We start from the raw sequence: 19,969 nt of genomic DNA on the forward strand, positions 1-19,969 counted from the left end.
GAAAAGAAAGGAAGCTGCGGGTGGTGGGAGGCGGGGGGGGGGGGGATGAGAGGGGGCGGTGCGTTTGCTAACTTTGAGACTCGAATAATGAGCGAATACGTGGATGTTTTGGCGTGCGCTTTTTATAAAAGTTGTCGTACAAGCCTGTTTTTCTCAAGGGACTTATATTTTTCCTCCTAGTCAAGTCATTAGAAACTCCCTGCAATGACGTGAAACAAATCACAAATCGAAGGAGGAACGGCCATTTATATTTTTTTAAGAACTGACATATTGCCAAACGGGAGTTTATTGTGACAAGATCGATTAGTATTAATAATGTTCATTTTGCCGGTTTCGGCAATTAGCAGGCAGTTGCCGAAACCGGTAATGTGAACATTTTCATTATTAAGTGATCTTGACGAATTAATTATTACACTCCTTACCATTTTTTCGCTGAATTCTTAAAAATTAATATAGATGTATAAAGACTCACATACGTTTACAGCTATAATAGTTTAGAATTTTGTGTGACGAGTTGTAAAATTGGAAATTTGTCAGAACAAGATGTACGAATAACAAGATATGGATAACGTACCTGAGAAGTTCGGGAGTTATGAAACACCAGTGATACACTACGATAATGTAAACAAAGGAGCCCTTTTCTAAATTGTAAACAGGCGGTTTCCCTTAACGTACCGTGTTGTTTTTATGTCCGTCCGCATTAACGTACATGAGCTAAGAATCAAGCCCATTGGCATAATTTAGTTCAGGACAATGAAAAGTTCTCTTGTCACTCAGAGGTGACCCACGAATGTGAAAACAAATGTGAAGCGAGAAACTTGGGCGCAAATTCCGGTCTACACAAGCAGAGCTCATGTGTCTCACAGCGTGTTCCAGAGAGCTTTATAAATTATTAAAATGCAAAAGCTAAAAGCTTTTTATCCGGTTATGTCGTGGCAGCTTTCCGCATTTTTACGGCGCGACTCCATGCAGCAGTGCGTTTCGGCGTTTCTGGTAATTTTTCCAGCGGAAAATAACAGTAGTCTGAGTACGAGCAACATTTTTACAATGCTTCAAATCGTGTGTCACGTCACGATGACATATTAGTTGAACCACAGTTCCCTCTAATGTAAAACTGTGAAGTGTAATGACGTGTCGTTTAAGTAAAATAATCATTATTTTCATACGTAAAAACAGAAATATCTGTTCTAGTAAACTGCGCTTAGGTAGCGAATAAATCACTTTCATACAGTGTACTCCGTCATCGCCCAAAACCAACATTAGAATTATATTCAGGATAGGCAGCTACTCACATGGTATGTAAGAGTCCTGTAGTTTTAACAAAACTAAAGGGTGTCTTTTTTATCGTAACACATCAATATTAAAAGAAAAAATACTCGTTAATAGGTCTCAATATAAGGAAAGAGGTCCATTATGCCCCTTTCTCATCATATCGCAATGTTCTTTAAACAAAGCGTGAAACCGTAAATGAATCTGGCCAGGACATGATTGAAACTTCAGTCCTCTAAACGAGACTCTTATTCATACATAAAGCGCGTTGGAGAATTTCCAAATTAAAATATATTCTACAGAGAAAGAACTATTACGTTATCTGTCACTTAGCTTTAGCAGCTGGATCACAACAATACTGGTTTGTTATTTCTTTGCATGAGCCTTTCTAGTTTTTGGTATTTCTTTGCATCATACTTTTAGATAAAACATACCTTAATTCTTAGACATAATTTCCTATTTCTTCTGTGTCCTGCGTATGACAATCTTCCTGGGTGAGATGAATCAGCTCCCTTTTCTTCAATATTGTCTGTTATTTTAAAAGAAGGAAACTAACTTAGAAACTACTGAACTTTAAGCAGCTACAAGTTCATAAATTTACTTGCAGTTAATCACAACAAAAGAATAGCAGTAGCAGAGGCTATAGCATATTTATCCGACGTATTATAATAATACAGTAGCTGCTGCTGGCTGGGACGCTTTGGTCGGCTCAAGTCCGCTAGTCAGTGCTCCGCACTGGTGTGAACAGTTCGTTCTGCGCACGACCGCATAACGACGATCTGGAATACACGGAGGAGACCCTATGTGTCATAAAATGATGAATGGCTTCTGTGAAGTAAGATGATAAAACGCCCACTTTCCGTAACGCCCACTTTGGCTATGGTTGCCCCAGATAGAGCCTCTTCTGGAGGGGGAGACACCTCTTGTAACTTCCCCCATATGATAATGACCCTGCCGACTCGAGTGGCACTGTGTACGTTGCGTTTGCAGGCAACATTTTATGCTAGTTTAGAGTCCAGAATTACATCGGATTCGTCGCTTTCCGATTGGACAGATAGAGGAATTCGAGGTTTCGTCACCACAAGCTTTCCCATTATTCGACTATAGCACTTTTTATGAGTTTTGCAGCGCGGGTCATTCCTTCTTATTGGTTTTGCCTATTACTGTTGGCGGGCTACCCAGCATAAAATACCTTTTTACGCTTTCAATAGTGCATATTATTTAGGGAAGCTATATCTCATTATTTTACGGTGTGAGCCGGCGCAGTTGTATGTGATAGAGATTTGGTTAGACTCCCATCGCCCTACATAAACAGTAAGGTTACTTTTGCAAAAATACAATGCTAACTATCTGAAATACTCCTGTTTAATTCGAACTTGTCCTCCATGTAATAATTGCCACGTTGATGAGCTTTTAATCCAACCCCCCTTTCTCTCTCTCAAATATTCGCCAACCCACCCACATTTTGGTTTCTGTGCTATGCCCTTACTCAGTTTAGTAGAATCTTTCCTACCCCTTCCACCCTTCTTTTTCTCTCCAATTTAGTAACTGTTAAACTGAATTGGTCTTCTGTCTAAAACAACACCAAATGGCAACTAGACGCCAATTCATAACTTTCGTTTCTGGTATGTAACACGATGTTCTTTGGCAACTGTTTTCTTATACTAATGCTGTGTCTGTTGAGTCACTTCCATTTCACAGATACGCCATACAGCAATAAACGTACGTCACCATCAGAACGTTTCATTCAACCTGATTCAGAGTGCAATTGTGTTGCAGGTGTTTGTAGAACCTGACCTGTCCAAATTTTTTTTTTTTCGAAACGTGGCAACAGTGCTAAAACACTGTACCAGATGAAATAGGCAGACGTGCTGCTATCACCGGGGATTCCTTGAATTTAGTTTTGTTAATCCATCTTATGATTTTATTATTTAATCTCAGTCCCTGCCATCGCTTTCGGCTATTGAGATTCTGTCTTTCAAATACGGCTATATGCCTTTAAAACACAAAAGTGTTAAATAAATGCGTATGCAAATTGGGAGTTTCTGTTCAGTTTGTGTTGTCCTCATCATTTCATCATCATCCAGGAAAGTGGCGAAATTGGACTGAGCAAAGATTGGGTAATTGTCGGGCGCTGATAACCACGCAGTTGAGCGCCCCACAAACCAAACATCATCATCATCATCTGTTCAGTTTGTAGCACACTAGCTCTAAGAAACTGTACCACAAATATGAAATAAAGGTTGCCATGTGACAGGCAACTTGCTACGTTTTTAGAGCTGTTTTCCCTTCCTGTTTCCGATGTTGAGTAATATTAAATGTGAAGCCTTCATACGTTCGCCGCCACAAATTTTAAGCGAATTATTTAATTATGACATCATATTCCTGTTTAATTAAAAACCATCATCGGTAATATGTGCGGTGGAAATTGCGTCGGATGATCGATGAAGTGATTTCCCTTTTTATTAACAGAAAGCTAAACAATTTACAGCACAGTCTACCTGTCTCGTACAGCGTTATTGGAGACTGTAAGCTGATGGCGGATCCGCAAACGTTCCAAAAGAAGAATATTGCCTTTAACAATGAATAACAGTGAAAGAAGATTCGCTCTGCTGATTGTGGTAGAGTGGCACACATGTTTGTCATTAAATCCCATTTGGAACGGTTGCTGATGAGTTATATTCACACCTTCCGCACTTCTTTCAATGTTGTATGTTTATGCATCCATCAGCTACTGAAAGCTAAAACATGCTTAGTTAGACTCGTACTAAAATTACGATTGTCCGTTCATTGATGCGAAAATTTTAGTGAACGAAAGAAAAAGGAAAAAGTTCGTAGTTTAACTTCCCATTGATGTCGATGTAGGCAAAGGCTGAACACAGTTTCGGAATCAACAAGCATGGAGAAGTAAATCGGCTTTGTTTAAGGAACTACCCCGACATCTGACTTAGATGATGTAATGAAACTACAGAAAGACTAAATCAGGACGAACAGACGAGCATTAGAACCTCATTTCACCCCAATACGAGGTTTTTAAGGACCATTATTGCCTCTCTCTTAATTTCTAAAAATAAGTTACAACCGAAGATTTCTGCCATTTCAAGGCCCATATTATTTTCTTTCAGTGCAGTTATATTCCGTACAATGGTCAAAATATTTGGCGCCCTGTATTTAGCTATGGCGTTTGTAAGCTCTTAAGCACCCTCCCATTGCCCAGTGTGATTTGCTCTTATTTCTGCAAGTGAAGGATGGGCGCTAAATGTAACGATTTAGAGTCCTGATATATATCCCATTAAATACAAGCCATCTGCGTTACATATTCTCCAAATATTTTCCTTGATCACCCATCTCTTCTTCTGAGTACGTATGCGAAATCGAATTCTTTTTAATTACAAAATTTACAAACGTCTCATTCAGTTCGCCGTCTACACAATGAGGAACCTGGCTTGTGATACAAGAGAGGTATCGTATAATACTCTTGCGGTCAAAGGAACTTTGCCCCACGTTCGATAAAACCGTGCACCTGTAATATGAACAGAAAGCTCAATAATTTACCGAGTTTCAACATCCTAGTTGTGTCGAGACAGTTGTTGCATTTGACGGTCGATGTATCGATTCAGTAACTCAGATCCTCCGCTCCCGTGTTTCTGTATGAATGCGACATTTTATTTTGAACACTCAAGTCTCCAAGTGCATTATAAAGGCTGGTGTCAGACAAAGGTTCTGTCATACGCAGAATACTTAAATTATTTATCCATTTATTTTCTTCTGCAACTGACTTAAACTGACCTAACAAAAACACACACAGAAATTCTCCCTCAGGCGAGACGGTGTAACAGTAACTGCCTTGACATGTATACTGGAGATTGGTAATTCGAACTATAGTCCGTCCATTGTGATTTAGGCTTAAACACACTGCATGGATCACTTCGCAAGATAAATTGTTCATACCGCTTGGAAGGAGACGGCGTTGTCATCCTCCCTTCCTTACCGAGATCGTTGTTCTCCTCCGTATGAAACACTTTAACGATGAATTTTAAACACAGAGTAATAATGAAAGAAGCGCTAACACAGAGGACGTTCTTGTTATCAGAGTCACCATATGATGATATTGATATTTTCAAATTAAAATCATTCTGTTAAATACTGACTTAGTGAGCTTCTATTTCGGAGTCCAATGGGAGTGTTATTAACTAATGTGGCCTGTCTTCTTAATCAAGTATATGGCGTTGGTGTTGTGTATACTATCACATTCAACGGATAGTACTAAATGGGATGCAGAAACTGTACTTAGTACAGCGCTAGTCGTTGCTAGAGTAAAAGGAACTGTGCTTAAATCGAAGGTTTGGCTGAGTACGATAGTTAGTTACTGCTCCATCTTTCTTCAAAATATCTATGACGATTTGTTTGGATTCATGTGTGCAGTATTATTCATCTTTTATTCTTACCCTGAGAGAATAGATAAAGAGTACCGATAACGTATCGATCGTACTCTGCGTTCTAAGGGATACGAATCATTGTGTGAATGATATGCATGTGAAATAATGCTGCTTACATATATAAAGGCTATAACGACGGATTTTTTTTTTCGTGAGTCAAAGGTTACCTCGAATGCACCAGTAAAGTGAGAATACGTATTTATTACTGACATCCCTTGAGAAACAATGGGTTGCAATGGGTTGATACAGCTGATGTCAGTATATTGAAGAATACACACGCCGATGCTACAGCATCCATTAGATTACATCAGGAAGATGTGAATGTCTGAGATAAAGAGCGTTCAGTGAACGACATTCTATGGCACAAAAATTATACTCTTTAGTCCTAGAGAAAATTTCCGATTCTTAAACTGCAGAACTTGTATGAGAAACCTTTATTTTGCTTCTGACGACGTACTATTTCCCTATAGTGCAAGTAACCTCCAAAAACGAATGGAAAAAATTGTAAGCAGACCTGGAATTCAATTACAATAAGACTAAAATAAATTATAACAAACAAGTCGGAAACAAAATATTAAAATTAGTTACGTTTTTATAGAACAAGTTAAGGAGTTCTTGTATTTGGCGCAGATGATCAGTTGAAAAACAAATGAGCAGAAGAGTGAAAATGTCCTGGAGTTTCTTTAATAAACCTCGCAAAATGATCAAAGCTAAGTTTATGATGTGCCTGTAAAGGAAATTTTATAGTTGGTTACAATGGGACATAAGAGAGCTATTCAGAAACTCAGGATCACTCAGCGAGTGGTGGACAGCAAAATATCTGGAATTAATAGGAGCCGCGTGGGTAGCCGCGCGGTCTCAGGCGTCTTGTCACAGTTCGCGCGGCTCCCCCCGTCGGAGGTTCGAGTTCTCCTTCGGGCATGGGTGTGACTGCCGTCCTTAGCGTAAGTTAGTTTAAGTTAGATTAGGTAGTGTGTAAGTTTAGGGACCGATGACCTCAGCAGTTTGATTCCATATGACCTTACCACAAATTTCCAATTAATAGGAGAGAAAGGATCGCAAACAAGTGGACGAAGAAACAGACTGGAATAAAAGATGTAATTATGGCCGTAATGAAAATGAAATGGAGCTTGGAGGCATATGTAGCCAAGACAATGTGTGGGTAATGTACAAAGCGAATTCTTATGAAGAAGTTGATGATAAAATGACTTCTTGACACTATTTGCTTTTGAAGTCAGGCTTAAGGATTACTCGAACGACATAACCACGTAACCAAAAGGGGTATTCCGTTGACTACGAGACACCGAGTTCTCTTCCCGCGGCGGGAGATGTCATCGAAGTCCCAGTTCGTTTCTCTCGAAGTTCCCTTCCTTCCACCCACTCAGACGCATTAAATCTGCGTTAGTTCCGTTTAGGGAGCACCGTGAACATTGGCGCGACGCCGTAAGCTATTTCGAAATACGTTTTACTGCTTGGCGTGTAATAGACCATTACCGCGCGGAAAAGGGTGCAACAAATGCCTACGGAGAGTAAGCTGTACATCTTCGAAGAGGCCGGTAGCCGGCCGGCATGTAAATGGGCACGCGTTTTGCACGCGATCGCGCCCTCCCCCGCCTCCACCCACGCCAAGACGAATGGCGGGTGGGCACGTTGCGAGCCGGCTGCCGGAGCCTCGGATACGTGTGCGTCGCTCGTTTATTCAGCGCCGCTGTGCTAACTAACGACCAGCCGCGACGCTTCCGCAGATATTAACTACATCACATGTGCTGAAGGCAGTTCCGCAACAAATTCATCACCGTTCGGCGTTAGGTCCCACGTTAATCGTATCTAAAGTACGTGTAGGAAAATAGCCATACTCTCACCTTTAGATCGTACCAGCATCCTATGAACTACCACGTGCGCCACTATTTTTAGCGCCGGAAATGTTTATGGCGATGTTAACAGCGTGCTCCTGTGAATGAATATATAATCGCAGATTTCAGCCCAAACGACAACGCCTAATGCTAGGGATTTCTCTTAATCATTCTGTCTGCGGAGTTTTATTTTATTACTACATACCTGCAGTCGTTGGTATTTGTTCGCATGATATTTTATTCCATTAGTTGGTCATCTGTCGGTTTTCATTTGTGCGTTTCCACCACCTGAAGTACTAAATGCACTACAGATGTCATTGGCGATTGACGTACTGCGGTATCAGTTTCATACTTCGAAACTTTTAGAGCAAATTTAGACATAGTGTTGTTCATTAAATTCTGCTGTACATAGTTCAGCATATAAAAAAAATGGATTAATTTTGGTAACTTATTACTATTCCCATTAGCAAAACGCAGAAAAATTGATTACGATGTGAAAAGTCATCATTATATTTACATCGTATTAAAAGTCAAATGAAAACCACAAATACCATTTAATACTGCAGTAAGACTGTAAATAATAACTTGCTGAAGTGTGGTTTGGATGAAAATGTAGAAAATAATATTAGTTTAAAAAGATGAAAACTGTTTACGAACTTGACAAACAGATTAGTAAGAAAAGCCGCAGTATTAGACACACTACTAAAGATGTCTGCAAATAAAGCGAAGCGCCTCTGGTCTAAATAAGACTTTTTTTTACATTCGTAAGAGACGGTATGCTATATTATCTGTAAAACTGCTAATACGGAAGAGAGACTAGAAAACCAAATACACAAATTGAATAATGGCGTTTTACAAAAACCTGGGAAACCGATTCCGGTAAAACAGTCTGGTATACAAACATTGTAATATCAGTCTCTTATTTATTCCAGAGACGAGAAATTTTTTGCACAGTGAAAATACTTAGGTTATTTGTACTCTTAAATACTTTTTCGACGTTGTACTTAGAACAACACGTACTAAAAATTTGCCGCTATTGTCGAAGTATTCATGGTGAAACCGTAACATCGGAAGACGTAATCCAATTCAAGAATTACATATCACAGTCCGAAGGTAGGAAGAATTTATTTTCAAGTTATCAGAAATATTATAAATCACCTTTTGAAGGAGGATTAATCCCCGACGAAGGAATGAATTATCCTACATCCGTTAACTTTAAATGAGGGACGAAAAACCACTGTGTTAAACTTAATACAGTGTGAAATTAATGTTGTAATATGAACGACGAAAAATATACCAAAATCAAAATTGGATCTAATTCATTTGTAGAATGTAGCAGAGCACTCCTAGGGAACGTTGAGTTTTATTATTTTTAAGTTCGGGTCTCTTGAGTAATAACTGTAAACGCGGCGTCTAGAAGTTAACTCTTGTTCAGTTCACACTCCTTATCTTTCAGTAGGCTAGGTTACATACAGGAGGCAGTTACTGTACTCTATTTCTGTACTGTGGTATGATAAAGAGGAGCATTGATGTTTCCACTTCCTTCCTGTGGAGAAAACACAGGATGGGGTCCATCATGTGCACTAATTACAATTGTAAAACCAACAATGAATGTCACGGAGTAATTTATGAAGGAAATCCTACAACTGAAAGGATGCAGTTTTTGTTCTCAGGGTGTGTCGTGTGAAAGTCTGAGGCTCGAGAAAGGCGAACGTGGAGGATAACGTATAGGAATGTTATTTGTGAATATTGCAAATTTTGATATATTTTGTGTTCAAAAATGGTTCAAATGGCTCTGAGCACTATGGGACTTAACATCTATGGTCATCAGTCCCCTAGAACTTAGAACTACTTAAACCTAACTAACCTAAGGACATCACACAACACCCAGCCATCACGAGGCAGAGAAAATCTCTGACCCCGCCGGGAATCGAACCCGGGCGCGGGAAGCGAGAACGCTACCGCACGACCACGAGCTGCGGGCTGTATTTTGTGTCTTTGTCTATTCGTCTCGAAACAAGTTTCCAGAATGCGATTTGTGCCCACGACGCGCACAGTCACACTCGTTGTTGCTGCGTTTCAGTAGCTGATAATAATTGCTGTTCAGAATCTGAGGACTACAAACTACTCTACACACATCAGTCTAATTACGACGTTCCATATTGCTTTTAGCAAAGACCTTTCATGATTCAGCTAACTTCTGCTGATTTTTACTTACTGTTTGTAATAAATATGTTGTTTTCAGAAAGTAATAAAACAGAAAACAAATAAAGCAAAAACTTTTTTTTTTTTTTTTTTTTTTTTTTTTTTTTTTTTTTTTTTTTTTTTTGCAAACATGCTTCAATGGCTTGAATCATTTCTTACGTTACTTTGAATTAACTTCCGCAACACTAGTTGTTTTCTCTTCAGGGAATTACACGGATATGACATTCCATGAAACTGTAGCATCACGTGTGCTACGGTGTTCGGCATCAGTAATATTTCCTATCGCTGCGCAAGTACACGACTTTCATCGCATTTACGAAGTAGAGTTCAATACCTAGAGAGAGCGAGAGAGAGAGAGAGATCTGCGCTATTGCTGTTGCTGCCGTGCAAAAGTAGGGACTCGTTACAAGAGAACGCGTATTATATTTTATTCGGTACTTTGGTACATTGAATGTATAACGTGAAAAATTGTGACGATGTGTTTCACTGTTAACAATGAAGGGATTAGTACGAATAGAGGCTAGTTGAGAAGTTCAGAGTATAGTTTATGTCGCAAATTAGTATTGCGTTTCCAGAATATGCGTAAACTGCTGTAGATAAAGCATTACTCAGCGTGTTTCATGCGATGGAGATCGTGCGTATTGGACGTAATGTCATGCTGCTCTTCTTGCGGTAGCACTCACGATATCTGGGCGAATACTTTGATCACTCTGTCAGGAGCCGTGATCAATAACATGCTGGCAGCCTCTCGTTCATTACTTCTGCCACAATTTTGCCTCCTTGTGGCGTACATTGAACCGACGTTCTTTGTGCTGAGACCAATAAATTGCAATAATTTCGAATCTTGCTGCCACTGTATAGTGTTTGATATCATAGTATTTTCTGAAGACCTTGTTTGTAATGTATTATTTATATTACGAAACAGGTTTTTGCTGTTCGTAACTAAAACTTCGATGGAACCCATAGTAAAGCACAGTAGGTGCATGTCTTTTTACAATGCCATATCGATGATTGATAGGATCTCTTTTATTGTCCATTCGCTGTCGGAGAGTGCGAGTGATTCGCGTTTCGGAAATGCGCTGAGTTTACAATTCAGCAGCCACAAGGAAAGATGAATCTGAAACTTGAAGAATAGATGATAGTTGCCACTGATGATGGTGTAGCTAATTGCACAGCGTATATTCCTCATTTCACGATTTAACAGATGAAATGAATTTAAGCATGCTAAAATAAACAGCTGTCTGAGGACATAATTATGTTTCTCATTGTCAGTTGTTATCGCTTTAAATTGCACACCGCATCAGACTTCACAGCGTTTCCTGTGAAGACAAAATTACGTTCCACTTTGCGGCCACCACAGACAACCGCATCCAGGGCCATTGTCTGAAGCCGGTACGGAAGTTAACATTGTGAAGAGATCTACATAAACGTTGCCATTGAAATGGTCCTTCATGCGTTTTCCAGGTCTTTCAAAATTACAGTAGTCATATGTGAGCACTGCTGCTTTTAGTTTATAGCCGAACTTGAGAAGTACCGTACACAAAAGGCCGTAGTCATTATATCATGAAATTCGTTAATGTTTTTAGTTTCAGGTCAATATAATTGTATTTTCTCACGCTTTAAATTCTATTCGGACAACTACATACATATAAAAATCATCTTTTAACTAGCAGATGTGTTGTGCCGTGTGTAGACTGTTCGATGCTGTATTCGTAAACTGGAGAACTGATACATGGTACCGAGTCAAATTAAGTGTATTGATTTTTAAATTAAGTTGAGGGCGTTCCATTTGGAAGGAAGCAACCTGTTCTTCGCCATCTTTGCACAATGTGAGTTTCGCCGTTTGTTGTCGTTTCGCATGTCTGTGGGCGCTTTGGGATGAATATTCCCTGTAATAGTGTTCCCATGCTTTATCACCTCGTTGCTTCGCAGGACAGCTTGCGAGCACGCAGTGGAAAAGCCGGCTCACATTTGACCAAGTAGTACTTGGAGAAGAAGGCTTAAGCCCGCGTAGCTGGATTAGGCAAAAAGCTGTGGCGCCAGCGCGTGAAATCTGTTTGTTTTGCTGGGTGCTGATGTTTGCCAAGGCTGCTTATACACCGTGCAACACAATAAACAAGCAGTGCTTGCGTCTGTCTTACGACTCTACGCGGCTGCCTCTCAGCCGAATATCGTGTCTTCTTGTTTAAGTGCGCACCAAATAGCTACACTGAGTCGTCCGCCAATCGACTTTTCGTACGGTGTTAAAGATGTTTGTTGAATATCTGCAAAGTGTTTTCTTAAATAGAAAGAGTGGTATTAATTGAATGGTACGAGTGCATTGCACGTGGCTTTGGTGCCTCGTTTACAAGTAAGCATCGTGAGAATTCATAAACGAACACCCTGGGGTTTTTGTAGCTTACTGTTTTATAGCGACAGGTGCTTGCTTTGCTATAAAGAACCATCCTGTGGTTTGGGGAAAGGACGGAAAATCTAACTCTAGTGCTCCGAGGTGACATATAAATTCCACTTCTCCCAGGTAACTCTGGTGGTGCGTATAGGAATATTAGGAGCTGTTCGAGTACTCAGTGCAGTAGGAAACTAGGAAACATGCTAAATATGTGTTACGTAAGAATGTACGTGAAAGACGCACTGGGCTTCTGTACGTGTTAATCTTCCAATAAATATGCATATTCTCCTAAACACACACTTCAGTTGGGCGAGCTACAGACCCGTGTTGTCTTTTAAACAATCAACATATTTCTTCAAAGCTTTGAACGAAACACAGAGCCTTCCTTCACTCTTCAGTTTTGTAAAAGTAAACAACAATTATGAAAATTTTCGTTACAATGTAATATGTTTTAAGTAAATGCCTGGTTAGTTTCAAATGCCACACTGAAGAAAATATTACCCTATACCACATAACACAAGCGTCCAGCTATGTCATTGTATGTGGACCTCATGCATAGTTTTTGTGTATATTAAGTGGAAATGTTAGATCGGTCTTACCTGTGTCAACAGTACCAAAGAAACCTATACAGTGATAAAGGACTTTACTAGACATGGTACAACAGAACTGAAACACGTTTGGAGAAAATAAAGAGAAAAGAAGTAGCAAGGCATATTGAGGCTTCTCGTGCTATCTGATGAGTATGTCGTCACACAATCTGCACACACTCGTACACTTCAAGAATGGCGAGCAGCACGATGCGTTACATTTTCAAAGAAACCATCCTGGTTACTTTAATCGGCTTAGGGAAAACACTTAAACGTTCATTCTTGACGGCTGGGCGGAATATGAAACGCACTCCACCGAAATGCGCCAGAGTCTCATAAGCTGCCTCGCCCCGTATAGTGAGAAATGAACAGTTTTTTCCTCAGTGTGCTTACTACAAATAATTTCTTTTGTGTGCTTAGAGCGGACCCATAGACTGTGGGGAAACACATAAGAAATGCATTCGTCCTCGTTCCGGAAATCTACTGTGCTCTACAGTCTGTATCATGCATACATGTCACGCTGTAGCAACTGAAGCACTGAACATAATCATAAGCAGCTGTACGGATAACGCTTTCTATGTGATTTAACAATCTTTAGGCATGGCTTAAGAACGAATTCTTCCGAATGATCCCGTAGGTGGCACATCTTGATATCGCCTTTATAAGATTTTTAACATTTTTCTGTATTTGTTAAATGTGAATCATCTGTATATTCTCAGTAATACCTTTGAACCAATTCATAGCGTTATAACTATAACAGGAACTCTAAGTGTGTTCGAAAGTTATGAGAAGTGTAAAATATATGTACGTCAGCGAAGATAAACTTCTTTCCAAGATCGCTAATAACAAACTTTTTTCTCTATAACCGGTTACGGTAATCAAAGTGTGACTATATGCTAAACAATTGTCTTATAGAGTATCAGGTATAGTATACAAGAAAAACAAAACAGCAAAACAAAATACCTCGACAGACAGATTATTGCGTATGTCTTAAAATAGCAGTAAAACTATTGTTTCTCATGAATGGGCAAGTACGTAACAGGCTTGAAGACCCATGCATCGACATATCAAAAATAAAACAACTGTATACACTGTTATTCACCACATACATCTGTCTTATGTCACTCAGGACGCCGCTTAACTGGCAGTTGGTGAACAGGAAGGATAGGCATTGACAATTGGACCGATAGGTGACCCTAATATAACATGTATTTCTTACTTAAAATCATTTATGTGATTACATACAGCGAGCTAACTAAAACGTGGACGAAAATAAATCTAATAGCGTGTTTATAAAATTGCCAATTAGTAATTAAGGCAGACTCTAAAAAAATATTCATATAACGTTAATTACACCATGTTCCTACGTCGAAGCTGAATTTATGTTTGGTACAGTTACCACAAACTAATGGATTATAGGTTACTTAACACAGGACTTAACAATGGACAAAAACCATAGACACACTCACAAGGTCATTAAAATACGTTGAAAAATTTTTAAAAGTTTTAGAAATCTTAAAAATGCAGGGGTAGAAATTACAACCTGGGCTCCTTCAGTATTATTAAAGTGGCGGTGTAAACTGTGGTTACATGCAAAGCATCGACAATGTACTCAAATTATAACATAGTAAAATATTTATTATAAAGTGTGGAAATATGATTATCAGTTGGGCTTACACAAGGTCATTTGAGCAATCTGGGCTTCTATCACGTCATTTAAGCAGCCGTATAAACTATGGCTATGTCCAAAGTAACAACAGTGTGCTCAGATAGTAGCATAATAAAAATCAAAAGAAAAAAATTAAAACATTATTATAAAGATGCGGAGACACAGTTATCAGCAGGGCTTACACATGTCTTTTGAGTAACCATCCATGCTGCAGAAAAATCTGAGTGAAAACCACATGAGCCAAAAAGGAATAATTACAGCAATGGTGGAAACACTAGTTCAGTGTGGTAGCATTAGATCGACGGTGTGATCACCTGCTTCCGAGATACAGTCTATCCATACACTAATCACATTAAAGCGTGATTGCTAATAACGTGGAAGAGCTCTCAACTCTTGTTTTAAAAATTATTGCCAAATAATTATTATTTGCAGAAGCTACAAAAATTATTCTTGTAGCGCTCATTGCGTAATGTACGTATATGAGGCTGGATTAATATTTGATGCAGTTATTGCAACTGATATATAATAATACACATTTGGTAATTAATAAAACGCACAGACACCGTTATAGGGCCATTAAACATAAACAAAAATTTTTAAACAAATTTCTTATACACTCAGAAAATTGCAGACATAATGTTACAAATCGGACAGCCACAAAGTCTTTTGAGTAACTATGTACGCTGCGGCTATCGTCTGAAAGAGTACTATGTAATCACATAAAAAATGAAAAATAAATGTTTACATAGTTTCCTTTTTTTTAAAGGAGGAAGTATAGTTACAAGCGGGGCTTACATAAAGTCATTTAGGTAGGAGCCTACGCTGTGATCAGATTCTTGTCGTGTCTTCAGCCGGCCCAAACTGCCATATTTCCGCTGTCTATCTGTCCGCCATCAACAGTAATCGGCGAGAGTGCCTTAGCTTTCCTCACCTAATAATGGCGGCCAGGTCGACTGCGGAAATATTGGGTGCAGATGACAGTTCGACCCTGCTGAAGACATGTCAAGAATCTGATCTGTTAATACGCCGGGAAAGTCTACATAGTCACAGTCTACGCTGTGATTACATCTAAGTGAACACCACATGAAAAGAAACTACAGAAACAGTGGTAGCGCACTTAATTCAACGTGGTGGCAGGAGATAGCGGATGTGATGGCCAACCTCAGCGTCACGATCTGTGCTTACCGAGTGTTCTCTTGGGTCTGCTGCTTAAAAGTAGAATATTCAAAAGAGTAAAAGATGGATTGTCTGCTTCCGACGACAAACAAAAGCACCACCGCGGAAGGGTGGAAATAATCTAAATAAACAATAACACGTGTGCATTTCGTTTAGGTTTTTATTACTGCTTCCTCTTCAATACCTCCTATACGCGACATGGCGCCACTCTGAAGTCAATCTACGAAAGGAGTGCTGGAAAATCAACTAGTATTTCGCCCGTGCATGCTTTTCCTGCTAAACTAACTGCGAGATATTTTTGGTCTGATGTTTTTGAAAGACAACACGTCTTTAAATAGGAAGGAGCAAGCATTTCATGAACGAGCAGTCACAGGGCGACTTTGCTTACTGAAAACACAAGGCTGGCATCCTCGTCTAAGCATTACTTTTTCTTTTACAGATCTTGTATGAATGAACGAACGTCATTAACGTTCTTTGTGAATGTGACTAACTTCTTTTTTCTCCACTAACAGGCCTGAAAATACTTTCCACGCTGGCCAATCAGCAATCAGCCTTCTTAGAGAAATACTCCCGTGTTGCCATTGGCTCGAACACAAGCATCCCGCTCTCTTTCACTAACAGCCGAGTGTGTGACACTCCTCACTCTACAGCCATTACTAATATATTTGAGAAGTGTAGTGACCGGCTGGAAACGGTAGATTTAAAATAGTGCACCTTGTTGGCAGGGATCCAGGAGGTGTCGGCCGGCGCGGACCAGGGCAAGCTGCGACAACGTCGGGGAGCAGCGTGTGCCGTGGTCCTCCTGCATGTTAACCAACAAACTACGCTGTGATATTAATTTTATTATCTATTCTTCAAATCCAATTGCCAAATGTAGCTCGAAGAGACTTCCTTTTTTTACATTTTCCTCTGCAACGTTACTACTGTGTGATTATTGTGTATTATTATTTGTAAATACGTAAAGTGAACGTGTGATTGCTGTATAAATAGCGCTACGATATTGCTAAATGTTTGTCGGTTGTTTCCTTCATATTTCAGCCGAATTCTTGCATTCTCTCTTTAAAGAATAAATTTCGCAATTACTAAGCAGTATTATATGTATGATGTGCTGACTGAGTCATGACTTGTCGCTGTAGTGAATGTACTTTTGCATTCTTAAGCGTTTGAGTGTTTTCTCCCGACTGAATATTACCTGTATTTGTTTTCATTGTCAATAAATGTGTATGCCTGTCTTTTATTTAATAATATTATGTTTTTATTTTAGCTATCTGAAGCAGTTGTTACTCCCATGATCTTTTAACTGTAATATATGATCACTCTGAGTTTTATTGAGCACGGTGTTACGGTGGCAAAGCTTTCGTTCTCGCTATCACACACGTGGGTTACACTCCAAAACACGAAAAGAAAAAGGTATACGAGATGAACATTGATGTCTTTCATTGTTTCACTGTAACGTCAACATGCCCCGTACGTTAAAAGGAACTATGTCCATCAGTACCTTTGGTTCTACGAATACTTTTAACTAGGAAAAAAAGCAGAAAATACACACAGTTTATTTTTTGGCTTCAGCAAATTACCAGTGATTATTTAGGTAGTAATAGATGGTCTTGACTAAAAACAGTACATTTTAGAAGTCAGTATTTCGGGATTCTCCGGCAAAGGCTTAAAATGATATTGCTACGATTCTGTGGCAGAGGGCACAGTAATATTTTTAACACTCGAGCAGGCTGGCTAATAATAATCTCTCAATTAACCTAGACACTCCTAGCAATCCATAAACAACTGAAGATAACGAGATAAGGTTTCGCACATATGACAGCGCGCCAAGAAGTATATTTTTATATGCACAGTGCTCTTAATTGCACTGTTTATTGAAATATTCAAATAAATATAATATTAAGTGCTATTGTGCACATTTTTCACGTACTTCGAGAGCCATTTAAAAGAGCATATGATTTATACGACGCCTTTTTGGATGTACAGTGAAACGTTTTTTAAGCAAAAGCGAATATGGTGCCAAATATGAAGTCCCATACTGACGACACTGCAAAGCGTAACGGTTAACGGGATGGGGGTTGCAATGAGAGGTACCATTAACGCACTTACTTAGCTTTTTACGAAAATTTCACTGTATACTATTGTACTCCTCTTTACATGGCTACTCTTTAGGTGGTTTCTCCAGTGTCCTTTACGGACATAAATGTTTCCAATTAACGAAACTATAATTGATTAATCTCAACGTTATAAGGGTTAACTGCACTGAAAAATACCATTCGGTCGTGTGGGATATTAGAGATGGGGCAGCATGATGCCGGGCAGTAAGTATACATACAGTAGTAGAGAATCCATCAACAACGATGTTAGTTTGAGAACCACAGTGCTTTACTAGAACTTGTCATTTTGAAGATCGTCTTACCCTTTATGCCCTGATCTATTCACTAGGTCTCCGAATCACGATAGATCTTATGTTTTGCATGTACAAGTCATTCACAAAAGTGAAAAAAACTATAGGTGACAATGAAACTAGAGCAGTAAGTTGACGAAATCCGAATATTGGTATTTATAGTCTGACACTTATTAGCTGGGATTTCACAGTCTCCCATTAAATGTTTCGTTTCTTTGGCATTAGTTTGTCTCCAAATTAATGTTATATCCCAACTGCACAGCGAGAAAATAATTATACATTGTCTGTTCGAAAGTGTCCGGACACCTATTAGTGGACATTAATATGGATTGTGGCCGCGCTTCACCTTTGTGATGACTAACTCTACTAGGGACACTTTCAACGAGATGTCTGAGTATATGTGGAGGGAGGCAGTCCCCTCTTCCTCAAGAGCCGAAAGCAGAGGAGGTTGTGAATTTGGACGCTGGGGTCTGGAGCGAAGTCGACTTTCTAACTCGTCCCAAAGGTGTTCCATTGGATTCATTTCGGGACCCTGCGCTGGTCATCCCATTATAGGAGTGTTATTGTCCACAAACCATTGCCTCACAGATACTGTACCATGACAGTGTGCATTGCTATTCTGTTGCGAACCATTATCGCCTCCAAAATGTTCCTTAACTTAGTACAAATGCCGCAAAATATATTCATATTCGGACGCCTTTAGCTTTTGCTTAATGTACCACCACATTCACCGTGTTTCGCTGTTGGCATTACAGGACATGACAAGTAACGTTCTCCAGGCATTCGTCGAACCCAAACGCTAAACATCACTTCAAGTGGCGCTTAGCTCTGACTACAGATCTGTGTAGCTTATGCGGTCTGCTCGACCACTGTAGCCATTATTTTTAATTCCATTTTACCCCAATTCCCTTAATACCGTACTCACAGTCATTGTGATAGCTGGACTGCTGGTATCTCACTTCCTTTCACTGGCTTCATACAATTTCTTACCCCCAACTTCCGCAATGCTCGACGGTCCCTGTTAGTCAGTACATGAGGTCTTTCCGGTCTCACTTCAGCCGTAGCAGTTCCTTCGCGTTTCCACTTCACAATAACATCACAGACAGCCGACTTCAGCAGCTTTAGAAGGGTTGAAATTTTCCTAGTGGATTCATTACTCATGTGGCATCCAATGACTAGTCCACGTTCGAAGACCGAGAACGCTCTTGACTGACTCATTCATTGCTGCTTCTCTACTGGTAACACTATACTCCCTGCCTCCTTTTATACAGCCAGGTCCACGTCTCGTCGCATCTAGAGGTCATTTCCGCATTACATAGTGGTGTCCGGATACTTTTGATCAGATAGTGTATGTGAGTAACGTGTAACGTGCAAATTCTATGATTTTTTGCAGTTCAATCCACATACTTCCACAGATCGTAACTGAAAACTGTAGTGTATCTTCGAGGCACCACTGAAAACTGCTGTTCACTTTTACTTCTACCCTCGAAGCATGTCAAGGAAACCAGATACACGCCGTCACTGAGGCGGCGGAGTGAACAAGAGCAGCTGTGCAACAGAACCGCTGTTGTTATGAATCAGCATAAACCCACTATGTTGAATCATTTTCCACAGCTATAACGAACGGCCTGATCGGTGGCATTTTCTTCTGCGTAACTCGCCGGCCGCCAACGACCAGGTATAGTCGGAAATCGATTGAAATCTTTTTTTCAGGATGCTCTCCAGACATACTAATGACGTTTCTTTCTCCGACAGCTTTATTTTTACAGTGGATGCAGCTGTTGCTCAGAGCGTTGCCAGCATTATACATACAGTTTCCCATGCTCAAACTTTTTCCCAGCTAGGGCGATGGCTGCAGAAACGTAGAGAGGAGCAGAGCAGCGCCATCACTGGAAGACGACACAAGTTTCCGGTGCACGGTCAGTTGATATACACAAAAGCGGCCCCTCGTTCCACTTAGGCTGTACCTCCCGTCGCT

The 19,969-nt window shown here is 39.8% G+C and overlaps 1 protein-coding gene across 1 annotated transcript in view; it reads left to right on the forward strand.

Annotated features, from left to right (window-relative positions):
• The window catches only part of LOC126183520 (toll-like receptor 7), a gene marked incomplete at its 5' end in the record, with an annotated part of 58,014 nt that extends 41,182 nt beyond the window's left edge, over window positions 1–16,832 (forward strand). Inside the window, one exon of the mRNA XM_049925576.1 lies at window positions 16,313–16,832. The remainder of the gene's footprint in view (window positions 1–16,312) is intronic.
• Window positions 16,833–19,969: the final 3,137 nt, after the last annotated feature.

The sequence above is a fragment of the Schistocerca cancellata genome, chromosome 4 (genome assembly GCF_023864275.1).
Source record: "Schistocerca cancellata isolate TAMUIC-IGC-003103 chromosome 4, iqSchCanc2.1, whole genome shotgun sequence".
Classification (NCBI taxonomy): Eukaryota; Metazoa; Arthropoda; class Insecta; order Orthoptera; family Acrididae; genus Schistocerca; species Schistocerca cancellata.